Here is a 16,393-nt window from a genome sequence, read left to right as displayed (position 1 = left end):
GATCTGGACAAATATAAAACTCCAATGCGAACTTTCCACAACCAGGCTAAGAAAAAAATTACCAAGTAAACACATACCAAACTGGGAAATTGAAACAGTTTCTTTTGGATGTTTTGAGTACAGAAAATTTTAAAGGTGTTTTACATGCCCATGGCTATAAAAGCCTATTTAAAGGTGGGAGGGGCATGTTATCACTTTACTGAGTAAAGATGTCCCATCCCAGAGAAACCCTCATGGTGAGTAAACCATATGTCCTTAATATTCAGTCCAAAAAAACAAAATCTTCTTCTGCCCTGTTTGTTTGTATGTTACATTTTTTTTGCCAGAGGATCAGAGAGATAATTTGGGTTACAAATCACTTAATCCTCAGATTATATCCAAGGCAGTCACCATCAGAGGCCATCCATTGACCAACAATAATCTTCAACTAATTAAAATGCCAAAGAAGCAAGAGGCAAAAATCTCCTTGGAAGAAAATGCTTCTAATATTCACCTTTAAGTTCTCCTATAAGGCCGCCAGGTCCACATAAAGAAAAAATGTAGAATGTTAAATATTAAATTTGGCTTCTAACAGTTGCCCAAGCTTCTGCTTTCCTTCTCACCATCATATGGATGACCTAAAAAACCAAAAATGCTGTAACAGTTTCATCCTTCTCAGATCACCTAGCACTATCTATAGTGTGTTCAGTGGAAAAGCTGAGGCACAGGAACATTAAATGGTTGCATAAGAATGTTCTTTCCCTTCTCTAAATTCCCAGACTATTTATAATCTACAGGTCACAATTAAAGTATTTGATTATACATTATAGTGTCATATTATTCTCTATTTGTTTTTATTGCTCTTTATTTGTTTTATATGGTGTCAGTCATATATTCTGACCATGACTGTATGAAATGGAATACTAGCTAGTGTCATACATGTGCTAAACAATACCTACATTCTTTACTCAATCTTCATAACAGCCCAATCAGTAGGTATTAATAGTTCCATTTTACAGAAGCGTAAAGGGAAGCTTAAAGACATTAACTTGCTCAAATCAAAGTTGGTAAGTGGGAGACATAGTTTTGTTTGACTACTTACTGTGACTTACTTATGCATTTTATTATATTATTCCAAAAGCTCCTAACACAGTGCTAGTCATAAGGAAGCGCTCAATAAATACTGCCTGATGATTAGCACACAGCACCAGGAAAGATCCCACGTCTCCCACACAGACTACAAGACCCTCAACTCTCTACACACACCCTCATACACACCCCACCGGAGGCCACTAAGCAATTTCCAACAAGCCATGCAGCATTCCTTCAGCTTAACTGCTGCAAAGGAATGACAAGGACCAAGCCTCCACTCTGCTCAAAGCCAAAAACTTGGCAGCAGGATCCACGTGAGGAGCTCACTGAAACTCAGCCTGCCCTATGATACACATCCGTGAGTTCAGGGAGCAAAGGGAAAAAAGGCAGTAGCAGAAAAAGAGTCTCAGGCTCTGGATGGCCTGTGTAGGGCAAGGCAAAAAGCTCTCACGCTTGAATTAGGTGTGTCAGAAACCAGAGGTGAGAGCCAAAAAGAACAAAGCCAAGAGGGGCAGTAACAAACGGTCCAAAGAAACACTGAAGACAAAATATTTCAATTAAATTGCAGGTCTCGCACCAAACAATATAATCCATCTGTGAAACATACATGAGAAAGTAAATAAAGAATTCTACCCACAAAGCCCTAACTTTTGGGGGAGTGGGGGAGGCACCGTATGGCATGTGGAATCTCAGTTCCTGGACCAGGATGGAACCTGTGCTGGCCCACGCAGTCTTAACCACCAGACCACCAGGAACTCTTGGATTTATCTAACAACCTTCTTCTTTTTTTTCTTTTTTTAGCAGTTTATGTATTTTTATTATTTTTGTTTGCACTGGGTCTTCGTTGCTGTGCACGGGCTTTTCTCTAGTTGTGGCGAGCAGGGTCTACGCTCTAGTTGCAGCACTGGAACTTCTCACTGCAGTGGCTCCTCTTATTGTAGAGCACAGGCTTTAGGCACACGGGCTTCAGTAGCTACAGCATGTGGGCTCAGTAGTTGAAGCACACAGGCTTAGTTGCTCTGCGGCATGTGGAATCTTCCCGGACTAGGGATTGAACCCATGTGCCCTGGAGAAGGAAATGGCAACCCACTCCAGTGTTCTTGCCTGGAGAATCCCAGGGACGGGGGGAGCCTGGTGGGCTGCCGTCTATGGGGTCACACAGAGGGGGGACACGACTGAAGTGACTTAGCAGCAGTAGCAGCCCTGGATTGACAGGCAGATTCCTATCCACTGTCTACCAGGGAAGTCCCTAACAACCAATTTTTAAAAGAAAAAGAACTTCCTAGGCAATATTGAAGTATTTTAGGGGTAAAAGAGCATAATGTCTGCAACTTACTCTGAAATGGTTCAGAAAAAAAGACTTGTGGGTATGTGTGCATACTTACATATACATGGAGAAAGAAGGAGAGAGAAAATAATAAACTGAAAACAGCAAAATGTTACCAATAAATAAATCTGGCTGAAGGGTATATGGAAATTCTTTATTCCATTTCGTAGAACTTGTTTATAAGTTTTTAATTATTTTCTTAAGTTGAAAAGGAACTGATATCTTCAAATAATAAAACAATTTAAAATTACATAAGAAAATATAAAAAATGTATAGCTATGTGGCCAAATTAAAAGGAAATAAGTGTTAAGTCACTTAGTCGTACCCGACTGTCTGTGACCCCATGGACTATAGCCCACCAGACTCCTCATCCATGGAATTCTCCAGGCAAGAATACTGGAGTGGGTTGCTATTTCCTTCTCCAAAAAGGAAATAAGGCTGGAATACTATTTCTATGAAAAGGAGAGTTTGAAATAGAATATAAGGTCAGGTTGTCGTAAGGAGTAAATGATGTACAGTAATCATGATATTGGGGCTCCCCAGGTGGTGCAGTGATGAAGAATCCGCTTGCCAATGCAGGAGACATAAGAGACAGGGGTTCCATCCCTGGGTCAGGAAGATCCCCTGGAGTTGGAAATGGCAACCCATTCCAGTATTCTCGCCTGGAAAATTCCATGGACAGAGGAGTCTGGTGAGTTGGAGTCCATGGGGGTCCAAAGAGTTGGACATGACTTAGTGATTGAGCACACACACACAACAATTATGATATTATTAAGAGGACTAGGACAAGACTTGCAGTTGGAAAATATGGGCTCAATTTCCAGATTTTTATTACTTTCTGTAATCCCAAACAATGTAGCTGTCCTGAACTTTGTTTTCTAGGTCTATAAAACAGCTTTACAATATCTATTTCACACAATGACTGAGATTTAACATGATGGGTATGTGCAAGCAAGTTTTCAAAACAAAGAATAAATTGTGAGTGAACTGCTGTGCCTAAAAATAGAGAAGTAAATTTCTGTTTGGGCACCTCAGGATACGAGAAAGTTGCAAGCCAACAGGAATAAGTCTTCTACTTGTACAAAAAGAACTGTAATAGGGCTCACACAGAGCAAGGTACATATCAGTATTATTGAGCCATGTGCTTGAAGAAACATTTAAATTTTACAATTATTTTAAAAATACAAAGATTAACATGAAAAGGTAAACAACTCAGTTCAGTTCAGTTCAGTTGCTCAGTCGTGTCCGACTCTTTGTGACCCCATGAATCGCAGCACGCCAGGCCTCCCTGTCCATCACCAACTCCCAGAGTTCACTCAGACTCACGTCCATCAAGTCAGTGATGCCATCCAGCCATCTCATCCTCTGTCGTCCCCTTCTCCTCCTGCCCCCAATCCAAAAGTCCATTCTGAAGGAGATCAGCCCTGGGATTTCTTTGGAAGGAATGATGCTAAAGCTGAAACTCCATTACTTTGGCCACCTCATGCGAAGAGTTGACTCATTGGAAAAAAAAAACAACTCAGTCTGTTAACAAGAAATAGGGTAACATTTTAGAAGGTCTAAAGAATGACAAGAAAACCATGAAAAGTATCTCAGTTTCTAATGAAGGAACAGTAGCCCCATTACTAGCGATTAAAGCCAAAAGTAACCCAAACAATAGGAAGTCAAACTGGACTTTGTGACTGAAGTCACATTTGACTCAAATGTGAGTCAAAATTTGCTCACATTTCTGGTTTCTGTTCATCTGTGGAGCAGTTTACTTATAATTTACTGAAGAATCTATATTTGCCATATAGTCAAAGTTGTGGTTTTTCCAGTAGTCATGTATGGATTTAAGAGTTGGACCATAAAGAAGGCTGAGAACCAAAGGATTGATGCTTTTGAACTGTGGTGTTGGAGAAGACTCCTGAGAGTCCCCTGGACTGCAAAGAGATCAAACCAGTCAATCCTAAAGGAAATCAGTCCTGAATAATCATTGGAAGGACTGATGCTGAAACTGAAGCTCCAATACTTTGGCCACCTGATACAAAAAGCTGACTCGTTGGAAAAGATCCTGATTCTGGGAAAGACTGAAGGCAGGAGGAGAAAGGGATGACAGACGATGAGATGGTTGGATGGCATCACCGACTCGATGGACATGAGTCTGAGCAAACTCCGGGAGTTGGTGATGGACAGGGAAGCCTGGCATGCTGCCATCCATGGGGTCATGGAGTCAGACACGACTGAGCGACTGAACTGAACTGAACTATATTTGCATTGATAAATCAACAGACAGTTATCTCAATTCCTTGGTACACTCCACACATCAATAATTACAAACTGGGAATTGGGGGTGGAGGTGGGAGGGAGGTTCAATAGGGAGGGGATAGTTATATATTTATATATATACACACACATATGGGCTTCCCTGTTGGCTCAGAGGTTAAAGTGTCTGCCGGCAATACGGGAGACCCAGGTTAGATCCCTGGGTCGGGAAGATCCCCTGGAGAAGGAAATGGCAACCCACTCCAGGATTCTTGCCTGGAGAATCCCATGGACAGAGAAGCCTGGTGGGCTACAATCCATGGGGTCACAAAGAGTCAGACACGACTGAGTGACTTTACTTACTTACTTACACATATATGGCTGATTCACTTTGTTGTATAGCAGAAACTAACACAACATTGTAAAGGCATTATACTCCAATTTTTTAAAAAATTACAAACCATATTCACAATATCTTGTTGCTTAATATGAGGATATCAATATAGTAACCCCTATACAAATTAGTTATTATTATCATTCACACGTTCCCTTCTCATGAACTCTTTCCCCTTTAAAGATAACCATATACAGGTATCCCATATTCTTTTTTTTAAAAAAAAGTAACAACAAACACCACCTTGAACTTATTTACTCCTATGCCTACTGTCTTAAATTTTTTTCAACCTTTCACTGCTAAACATCTCTGTAAAATAATTTACCACTGCTACTTTTCCTTGCTCACCATTAATCTCGTCAGAACATGGTACTGTTCCTTCACTCTACCACCACAATATTACTCCATGGTACATTTGTTTTCAAAAGCAATCTAATTTCAAAACCTACTGGCTCTTCCATATGCTTCAGTCTTCTTAACTTTTCTGCAGCACCTAACACTGGCTGCCTGATCTTACACAATCCTGAATTCATAGGGTGAATTAAAAAGAAAATGAGAGAATACCAAAAATGAAAGAATGACAAATGAATACTGATTCTCCTATCCTCCAACAATCCATTTTCTCTCTCCTTTGCTGCTTTCTTAAAAGCGAACATCCCCTAAAGTTAAAATCAGGTGTGCCTGCTCTTGTCTAGAGTGCTCCCCATGGTGTTCTCATCCCCTTTTCCATCAGAACTTAAACCATCACTTCTGGCTGATAAATGATAAATCTCATGAACTCTGAAACAAAATTACTAACTATGTGCATATTGTCTCACTTTCAAAACAAGTTTAACATGTCGACGAAATCTGAAGTCACATCCTTCTCCAACAAAAGAGTCCTTCCTCTTATTCTCCCCCCACCTATTTTGTCAACTAATGGCATCTCCAATTACTCAGGTTCTAAATCTTAGCTGTTTATCAGTCTCTGACACCTTTCTATCCCTCTCCCCCTTCCGCATCCACAGTGTAAGGTCTGTCAATTACCCCTTCAAAATCTCTTACATCGATCCTTCTTTCTCACTTCCACTGTCATCACCTAGTTGGTACCACAATTACCCCTCCTGGTGGCTCAGATGGTTAAGAATCTGCCCTGCAATGCAGGAGACCCAGGTTTGGTTCCTGGGTCAGGACAATTTCCTGGAGAAGGAAATGGCAACCCACTCTAGTACTCTTGCCTGGAGAATCCCATGGACAGAAGAGTCTAGTGGGCTACAGTAAAACGGGGTCACAAAGAGTCAGACACAACTGAGTGACTAACACTAGACTATTACAATAAATAAGTCTTTCTGGCCTCCTGTCTCTTGCTAGCCAATTCATTCATAAAATTAGTTTTTTGAACTAATATTTCTCTCTAACATACTTCATTACTTACTTGTGATTTCACACACAAAAAAAGTGGAAAGCTTGAATTGTTCCTTAGCAGTAGAACAATGTCAGCTATTCAGCTAAAAAAAGTTTTTGATAGGACCAGTCCCACCTTTTTAGGTCCCCCAAAAAAGTAATGATGTCTACTCTTAACTGCCCCTGTTCAACATCATACTGGAAGTCCTAGTATGTACAACAAGGCAAGAAAAAGAAATTTTAAAAACATATAGATTATAATGAAATAAAATAACCATCTTTATAGATACTATGTTCTATACTTGAAAATCCTAAGAAATCTACCCAAAAACCTCTAAGAACTAATAAGTGAAGTCAGGTCACAGAATACAAAGTCAATATTTTTTAAGGAATCACTTGTGTTTCTGTATAATAACAATGAACACTGGAAACTGAAATTCCTTTAAAGTACTACTTACAATACTATCTTTACCACTGAGCCACCATAAATACAAAATACTTAGGTAAAAACATAAATATATGTAAGCTCTATACCCCCAAAACTACAAAACCTAAGTAAGTGGATAGGCATGTGACATTTGTAAACTGGACATTTCAGTTTTAAGATGCCAATTCATTCCAAACTAATGCAGAGATTTAATGCAATTTCAAATCAAAACTCCAACAAGATTTCTTTTTGTAGAAATTAACCAGCTGATTCTAAAAGTTACATGGAGGCAAGGGAAGTATAATAGCCAAAAGAATTTTAAAACAGAAGAAACAAGGTGGAACATTCACTGGTCAGTACTATATGGTACTGGTGAAAAGACAGACACACAGAGCGCTGGAACAAAACAGAGAGCCCAGAAACAGGCCGACACGAATAATGTCACCGATTTTCAGTACAAGTGCAAAGGTAACTCAAAGGAGAAAGGATAGTCATTTCAACAAATGAAGTTGGAACAACTGGACAAACCTATTAAAAAAAAAAACTGAACCTTGACCCATAACTTACATTTTATACAAAAATAACTCAAAATGGATTACAGTCCTAAATGAAAACCTAAAACTATAAAAATTCTAGAAGACAAAAATGTTGTGACCTTGGGCTAAGTAAAGACTCCTTACATACAAAACAAAAGCACAATACATAAAAGAAAAAAGAAACATAGAACTGGACTTCATCATAATTAAGAAGTTCTATTATTTGAAAGGCACTATTAAGAGAATGAAAAGACCCAAAGATTAAAAAATATTTTCAAATAACATAGTGAATAAATGATTTGTATCCAAAATATGCATCGAACACTAAACTTAATGAGCAAAATTATCCAATTTTCTTAAATAGCAGATAAACATATAAAAAGATATTTACCATTATTATTAGTCTTTAGGGGGATGGAATTAAAATCACACTACATAGCTAAAAACAAAAACTATAAAAAGAAGTTATTTAAAATCTGACAACAACAAATACTAGAGAATAAGAATGAGAGCAACTGAAAGTCTCCCAAACTGCTGACAAAAATGCAAAATGACTCTGTTGGCAATTACATACAATGTTAAATGTACTTTTACCATCTGAACTAGCAACCTCATTTCTAGGTATTTTACCCAAAAAGAAATAAAAGCTTATGCTACGTAAAAACCTTTACACAAATGTTTACAGTGCCTTTATATATAATCACCGAAAACTGGAAATAACCCAAATGTTCTTCAACTAGTAAATGGTACATACATACATTAAACTCAACAATAGAAAGTAATAATACTAACACACAAAATAATATGGATGAATCTGAAATGTACTATGATGAGACTCGAAAGGTCATATGCTATACAATTTTACTTTTATGACATTTTGGAAAAGTCAAAATTAAAATTCAAAAGTCAAAACAGACCAGTAGTTGCCAGAAGTTGGAGGTGAGGGTAAGAGTTGATTACAAAGGGGCAGTACCAGCATGATGAAGCTGTTACATGTCTTGATTGTGCTGGGAGTTACACTACCTCTATACATGTAGAGGAATGTTAGGTCCATGAATCAAGGTAAATTGGATGTGGTCAAATAGAAGATGGTAAGAGTAAACATCGACATTTTAGTACTTGGGGAACTAAAATGGATGGCAACTGGCAAATTTAATTCAGATGGTAATTATATCTACTACTGTGGGCAAGAATCCCTTGGAAGAAATGGAGTAGCCATCATAGTCAAACAAAGAGTCCAAAATGCAGTGAAAGTGAAAGTGAAGTCGCTTAGTCATGTCCGACTCTTTGCAACCCCGTGGACTATAGCCCGCCAGGCTCCTCTGTCTATGGGATTCTCCAGGCAAGAATACTGGAGTGGTTTGCCATTTCCTTCTCCAAATATCTTTTTCTTCCCCCCTTCCTGGACCACAGTGGCATGTGCGATCTTCCCAGACTGGGGATTGAACCTATGCTGTGTGCCACGGGAACACAGAGTCTTAACCACTGGGCCATGAGGAAGTCCACTTTGGTTGCAATTTCAAAAACAAGAGAATGATCTCAGCTCATTCCCAAGGCAAGCCATTCAACATCACAGTAATCCCAGTCTATGCCCCAACCACTAATGCCAAAGAAGCTAAGTCGAACAGTTCTATGAAGACCTACAAGGCCTTCTAGAATTAAAACCAAAAAACATGTCCTTTTCATCATAGGGGATTGGAATGCAAAGTAGGAAGTCAAGAGATAACTGTACTAACAAGCAAGTTTGGCCTTGGAGTACCAAGTGAAGCAGGGCAAAGGCTACTAAGAGTTTTGTCAAGAGAACACGCTGGTCAGAGCAAACGGGTTGTCTGAGGAGGCCATACAAATAGCTGAGAAAAGAGAAGGGAAAGGCAAAGGAGAAAGGAAAAGATATACCCAACTAATGCAGTTCCAAAGAATAGCAAGGAGAGATCAGAAAGCATTCTTAAGTGAACAACGCAAAGAAGTAGAGGAAAACAATACAACAGGAAAGAAAAGAGATCTCTTCAAGAAAATTAGAGATACCAAGGGAACATTTCATTGAGACGGTCACAATAAAGGACAAAAATGGCAAGGACCTAATAGAAGCAGGAGAGATTAAGAAGAGGTGGCAAGGATACACAGAAGAACTATACAAAAAAAGGTTTTAATGATCCGGATAAGCATGATGCTGTGGTCACTCACCTAGAGCCAGACCTCCTGGAATGCAAAGTCTAGTGGGCCTTAGGAAGCAACACTACAAACAAAGCTAGTGGAGGTGATGGAATTCCAGTTGAGCTATTTCAAATCCTAAAAGATGATGCTGTGAAAGTGCTGCACTCAATATGCCAGCCAATCTGGAAAACTCAGCAGTGGCCACAGGACTGAAAAAGGTCAGTTTCCATTCCAATCCCAAAGAAAGGCAATGCCAAAGAATGTTCAAACTACCACACAACTGCATTCATTTCACATGCTTCCCAAGGTAATACTCAGTATCCTTCAAGCTAGTCTTCAACAGTACATAAACCAACAACATCGAGATGTACAAGACGGATTTAGAAAAGGCAGAGGAACCAGAGATCAAATTGCCAACATCCACTGGATCACAGAAAAAGCAAGAGAATTCCACAAAAACATCTACTTCTGCTTCATTGACTACACTAAAGCCTTTGACTGTGTGGATCACAACAAACTGTGAAAATTTCTTAAAGAAATACCAGACCACCTGACCTGCCTCCTGAGAAACCTCAGGTCAAGAAGCAACAGTCAAGAAACAACAGTCAGAACCAGACATGGGACAATGGAATGGTTCAAAATTGGGAAAAGAATACATCAAGGCTGTATATTGTCACCCTGCTTATTTAACTTACATGCAGAGTACATCATGCGAAATGCCAGGCTGGATGAATCACAAATTGGAATCAAGATTACCAGTAGAAATATTAACAACCTCAGATACGCAGATGACATCACCATTATGGCAGAAAGCAAAGAGGAACTCTTTGCTCTTGCCTCTAGATGAGGGTGAAAGAGAAGAGTGAAAAAGCTGGCTTAAAACTCAACATTCAGAAAACTAAGATCATGGCATCCAGTCCCATCACTTCATGGCAAATAGATGGAGAAAAAGTGGAAACAATGACAGATTTTATTTTCTTGGACTCCAAAATCACTGCAGACAGTGATTGCAGCCATGAAAAGATGCTTGCTCCCTGGAAGAAAAGCTATGACCAACCTAAACAGCACATTAAAGAGCAGAGACATCACTTTGCCAACAAAGGTCTGTATAGTCATATCTATGGCTTTTCCAGTAGTCATGTACAGATGAGAGCCAGACCATAAAGAAGGCTGAGCACCAAAGAATTGATACTTTTGAACTGTGGTGCTAGAGAAGACTCTTGAGAGTCCCTTGGACAGCAAGGAGATCAAACCAGTCAATCCTAAAGGAAATCAGTCCTGAATGTTCATTGATTGGAAGGACTGATGCTGAAGATGAAGCTCCAATACTTTGGCTACTTGATGTGAAGAGGTGACTCACTGGAAAAGACCCTGATTCTGGGAAAGATTAAGGGCAAGAGGAGAAGGGGGCGACCGAGGATGAGATGGTTGGATGGCATCACTGACTCAATGGCCATGAGTTGGAGCAAACCCCAACACAGTGAAGTACAGGAAAGTCTGAAGGGCTGCAGTTCACGGGGTTGCAAAGAGTCGGACACGACTGAGCCACTTAACAACCACCACCACCACCAAGGTTGAATCATGAAGAAATTAAAAATCTGAACATAAATTCTTATATTTATTTAATCTTTAATCTACTTTAAAGTAATCTACTTTAGACTTTTTAAATCATCATTACTACTGGGATTTACTAAGTCAAAACAGCCTGCCTCACTTTCCTGTCTCTAACATCAGGTATACTCCTAGGAAGCTTAGAAGCCAAAATTGGGAAGGAAGCGTGTCATCTTATTACCTATTAGTGAAATGCAGTTACTAAGCTTTATGTCCCATATTGTTCCCAATCTGAACACACTAAGTTCCTGTGGGCAGGGTAAAAACCTTTCCCCTGTGTGAAATGACAGAAAACAGTGGGTCCCAAACTTTTTGCAGATTCCCACATCCAGAAGCAGACTTAACAAGAAACCATGAAGATTAAATTTCAAGGCACTCTCTTGCACAGGCCCTCAGGCCCAACATTCAATTTTCTATTTTTTAGAAAATGTTTTCCTTAAAGTGGGTCCCCTAAATTATATTAAGCTCCAGGACCCACAGAATCTGAATCATATTACAGAAAATGGGCTTCTATCGTACATGTTACTTGAAAAAATATTTAATTCAAAAAGCTACTTTGAATTCAGTAATACTAATAAATTTGTATTTTACTAATCAAACATCTAATATGTTATTCATTGTTTAAAATTTTCTTAGCACTAAATAGACCTAAATTGTACTGTCTGGTTTACATTTGGATTTTTCATTCTTAGGCAGACTGTAATATTTCTACTACAGATCCACAGTTGACAGAGTAGAAATGGCAGGGCTAAATTTAAAAGGCTCAAGACTGACAGCGTTAGAGCAATAAAGCTCTAGCTGATGACCTTCAGAAAAAAAAATCATTTTATTTCTCTGTATTAATGAAACACAGAGAATGATTACTTCACAATGAGTATACACAATACATCATAATGTGCTGCCATATTTCTCAGGCCAAAGTATTAAACCAGGCTACAGACGCAGCTACCCTAACTATCCACTACTGTATTTCACACCAAACAGCTAAGCTGCTCGTAGCCTCTATTTCTGAAAAAACCCTAAGCAGTCATTCAAATGTTTGGTGAAATGAAACTGGCTTATGCCTAAAGAGAAATGAGGCCTGGAAGGACACTGGGCCACAGGAAGAGCCCAGTGTCCCTAAGAGACAGTGGGGTGAAGGGGGTTCAGAGACATATAGCTTATTAGCACTGGAGACTTCATTATGAATGGGATACGAGTGTGACTGACACCAGTAAAGACTAGAGGGATTTGCTCCTGCAGAACCTGAGGGTCCTTTGATGAAACCAGGAATAAGGTACAAGTACCCTGGAAGGGGATAAGTCTCTTACGGAAATTCATTTCATAATCATTAAATGAAGTTCAGTGAGGTCTCTAAGTAATACTACTAATTCCATGCACAGAGAATTCCATGACATTCATGCAAATGACAGTATCAAAATATCTCCAACCAGATATTTATTAACTACAAAGGAAAGAATTTAACTTTACTATAGAGAAACCAGGCAGAGAGGCCCTTAACCAAGTGATCGGGTCAAACATCACCAGCAAAAATAAATAATGATATTATGAATCCCGTGTTAATAATGCATTGAGAACACATTTCTGTGATAGTCTTGACTAAACCTTATAATCTCAGTTCAATCATGAGAGGGAAAAAAAAAAAAAAGACAAATCTAAATTGAGGGACATTTGACCAAATAACTGGCTAATACTCTCCCAAAATGTCAGAGTTATAAAAGACAAAGAAAGACTGAGAAACTTTTACAGAACAGAAGAGACTAACGAAGAAAAATGCGTGAAATGCAATGTGAGATCCTAGATAGAATCCTCAGTAAAGAATAATGACGAACAAACTAGTGAAGCTTGAAGGTCTTTCCTTAATAGTATTGAACCAATGTTAATTTCCTGGTTCTCATCATTGTACTACGGTTATACAAGATGATAACAAGACAGGAAGCTGAGTAAGAGATATCTAAAAACACTCTGTACCATCTTTACAACTTTTCTGTAAGTCCCAAATTAGTTCAAAACAAAAAACTTTTTAATTATGCAAATACTTCACTGAGGGAGATGAAAGCTTGGCCCGAGTAAGGAACAGAGGTATTTGGAGGATTAACTTTCTACACTTACAAGTGTAGGTGGACGAATAGTTTGTGATCATGGGGAACTTAAGAGTCCAGTGAAGACTTCTTTGAAATCTATGGGTTTACCATGTTTACCCTCACAGTTCAGCAGGTAATGCGTTAAGTTCTATTAGTTCAGAAGTCTGTTTCTCAGAGCTTGATTTACCTGGAATGAACTATTAGAAAAGTTTTTCAATCTGTAAGATCAAGAAAAAGTAAATGTAAAAGGACAGGGGTCTTGTTAGGGTGATGCATTTTTTTCCCCTCTTTTCTCTATTTTCTAAATTATCTATAATTCACAGATAAATTATGTTTAGTTTACAATTTCCTTCAAGTAAAACTAAAATTGGATTTTAAACTCATTTTCCCTAAGAACAGAATGAAAGGGCTCTGGACCAGAGGCAACAAATCATTGAGACACCTAAGATCCTAACAATATGAAAGCTGTTTAATAATTGGTAACTACTGCCTATCTAAAAACAGGAGGCTAGATTTCGATTTCTATTTCTTTTCATTCCAGTCTCATTGCTACTGCTGCTATGTTCAGATCCTCTCCCCACTGGGCTACTACACCACATTACTGACTCATTGCCAGACCTCCATTGCTGCATATGAGACCACCAGAGGACTCCTAAAATACCATGCCCTTCCCCTTTTCGATGGCTTCTAGTGATGAGGATTCTTTTGGCTAGAGAAAAATGGTACTTTAAAAAATAAAAAATGGAATTTTCATAATTCACAAGGGGAGAAATTAATGGATGGAGTTTTCACAAGTTTCTCTCCCATAATTTTTTCCTGTCCACTTATTCCACTCTCGGGGCAAAAACATGAACAAACAGTAAACTTAAAGAAAACCAAAGCAGTCAGCAGGACCTACTTTGACAATTTTTGTTACTGACTCATGTTCATGATTGTGTTTTTCTTATTGCATGTTTTTATTTTGTTTTCTTTTTCATGTTTTTATATTCACATATTCTGCTAGTAAAATTAACTACTAACTTATAAAATTGAATTAAATATGTGTGACACTTACACAAAGTTTAAGAGTCATTAGACCTTACCACCATTTTCCAGTTACATCTTGTACTCACTCATTCACAAATGAATTTGTAGAAGATATACCTGGATCAATTGATCAGATATCTGAGCCCCTATTAAGTGCCCCTCACTCATCTTCCACTCCAAGATGAGCATTCCCATCCTCTCCCATATTACAGTTACTTGTATACAGGGACTACCTCATATATTCCTTAAGGGTATCTTTCATTCCATAGAGAAGTTGAATATAACAGGCACCGAATCACTGAAAGTTTATTTCAAGAGGAAACTTTCTGTTTGAAGGGATAAGGATCTAGAACAATCAATTCCAACATTCTGATAGACTCTGACTCTCCTTAAATGAGTCCCCCAAATCTCCATATCTAGCTTGAGATATTGCAGACATTTTTTTCTAAGAAGACTATATAAGTGAATCAATATTTGCTTTTGATTCAAGCTTAAAAATAAACACAGATAGCATCTACAAGCATTAAAAAAAGGTCACACTATTTGTTGATTTATGGGCTGATTATTGCAAACTCCCCAGTGAATACTGCTACCCAACTCAAACAATTTCCTGTGGGTTGGACTTTGGCAGCCTCAAATTATTACATCATGTACAACAAGAAAAACTCTATGCTGATAAAAGACAGAAAGCTTTATTTTTTTCTTTTGTGAGAACTTGGAAAACTGTCATTTACCATAAATCTGTCCAAAACCAGCTGGAAAAAAAAAAACAAGCCAAGTTTCACTTTGTTATAAATGACAAACTAAATAACTAAGAAATGACAGTTGTATGCTACTTAGCCCCTCCTTACAAAGATCCAGAGCTATATGGGTAATTTACCGACTTGTATGGGAGGCAGTGGGCTTTCCAGGCAGCCAGGGGATGAAGAATCCACCTGCAATGCAGGAGACACAGGGGACAAGGGTTCGATCCCTGGATTGGGAAGATCCCCTGGAGGAGGGCATGGCAACCCACTCTAGTATTCTTGTCTGGAGAATCCCATGGACAGAGGAGCCTGGTAGACTACAGTCCATGCGGTCACAAAGAGTCGGACATAACTGAAGCAACTGAGCACAAATGAACATAAGAGAGGCAGCAAGACAGTAGAAAGAACTCAGTGGCTAAAAACACAGCGTCTACAGGAGCAACTGCCTTACATAACCTCAGGAAACACCATGCTCATTGTGGAGATCCAGGAGGTACCATTCTAAGAGAATACAATGTGAATTTTAAAAGTTTGGGAGCTAGAGTTCACAGGGCAGAACAGTTTTGGATTCTATCACCTAACATCTGTGTCATCTTGACCAACTTACTGAATCAATTATTGAAGTCTCCGATAATGAGGTGGGATTAAAAAATAACATGTCTCCCACAGAACTCTTACAAGGATTAAATGAAATAGTGTGTATGTGTGCATGTGTGTAAAATTAGCCCAGTATCTAGGACTTAGTAAATGAGGCATAAATGTTTTGATGATAAAAATTAATAAATAAATGTTTTGATGATAATTATCATAAAGAAGAATAAGATGAATCTAAATTCCAATCCTGCTCCATCACGTTCAGGTCATTTACCACCTGTAATAAATGTGATTTATTGAGAGTACTATAACAAAATTCTAATATTCAGGGCCAGATACAAAATAGAAGTTCCATAAGTAGTAGCTATGATGATGAAAACTGCATCCCCATACCAATTGTCTCTCTTTCCTTTTCCCTCTCTCTCTTATACACACAAACACAGACACACATACACTTACTATAAAAGTTCTATGAGATTAAATTATAATTGATAGTACAAACAGAAAGCCATATCAAAATGAAGGAAAATGTATTCTAAAAATAATGCATTCTCAATACAATTCAACTATTGGTTTTTCTAGTAGCCATGTATGGATGTGAGAGTTGGACCATAAAGAAGCCTGAGTGCCAAAGAATTGATACTTTCGAACTGTAGTGTTAGAGTAGACTCTTGAGAGTCCCTTGGACAGCAAAGAGATCAAACCAGTCAATCCTAAAGGAAATCAGTCCTGAATAATCATTGGAAGGACTGATGCTAAAGTTGAAGCTCCCATATTTTAGCCACCTGATGTGAAG

The 16,393-nt window shown here is 38.5% G+C and overlaps 1 protein-coding gene across 8 annotated transcripts in view; it reads right to left on the bottom strand.

Moving 5' to 3' along the window:
* The window catches only part of USP54 (ubiquitin specific peptidase 54), a 131,240-nt gene that overhangs the window by 63,015 nt on the left and 51,832 nt on the right, over positions 1-16,393 (bottom strand). The window contains exon 3 of one of the 8 annotated variants that reach the window (XM_070364722.1): positions 494-617. The exons of the other annotated variants lie outside the window; for them this stretch is intronic. The gene's annotated coding sequence lies outside the window, so the exon portion shown is untranslated. The remainder of the gene's footprint in view (positions 1-493; positions 618-16,393) is intronic. 8 annotated transcript variants of the gene reach the window in all.

This window comes from Bos mutus, chromosome 28 (genome assembly GCF_027580195.1).
Source record: "Bos mutus isolate GX-2022 chromosome 28, NWIPB_WYAK_1.1, whole genome shotgun sequence".
NCBI lineage: Eukaryota > Metazoa > Chordata > Mammalia > Artiodactyla > Bovidae > Bos > Bos mutus.
The sequence above is the reverse complement of the archived record's forward strand: the minus strand, read 5'-3'. Positions and strand labels throughout refer to the sequence as shown.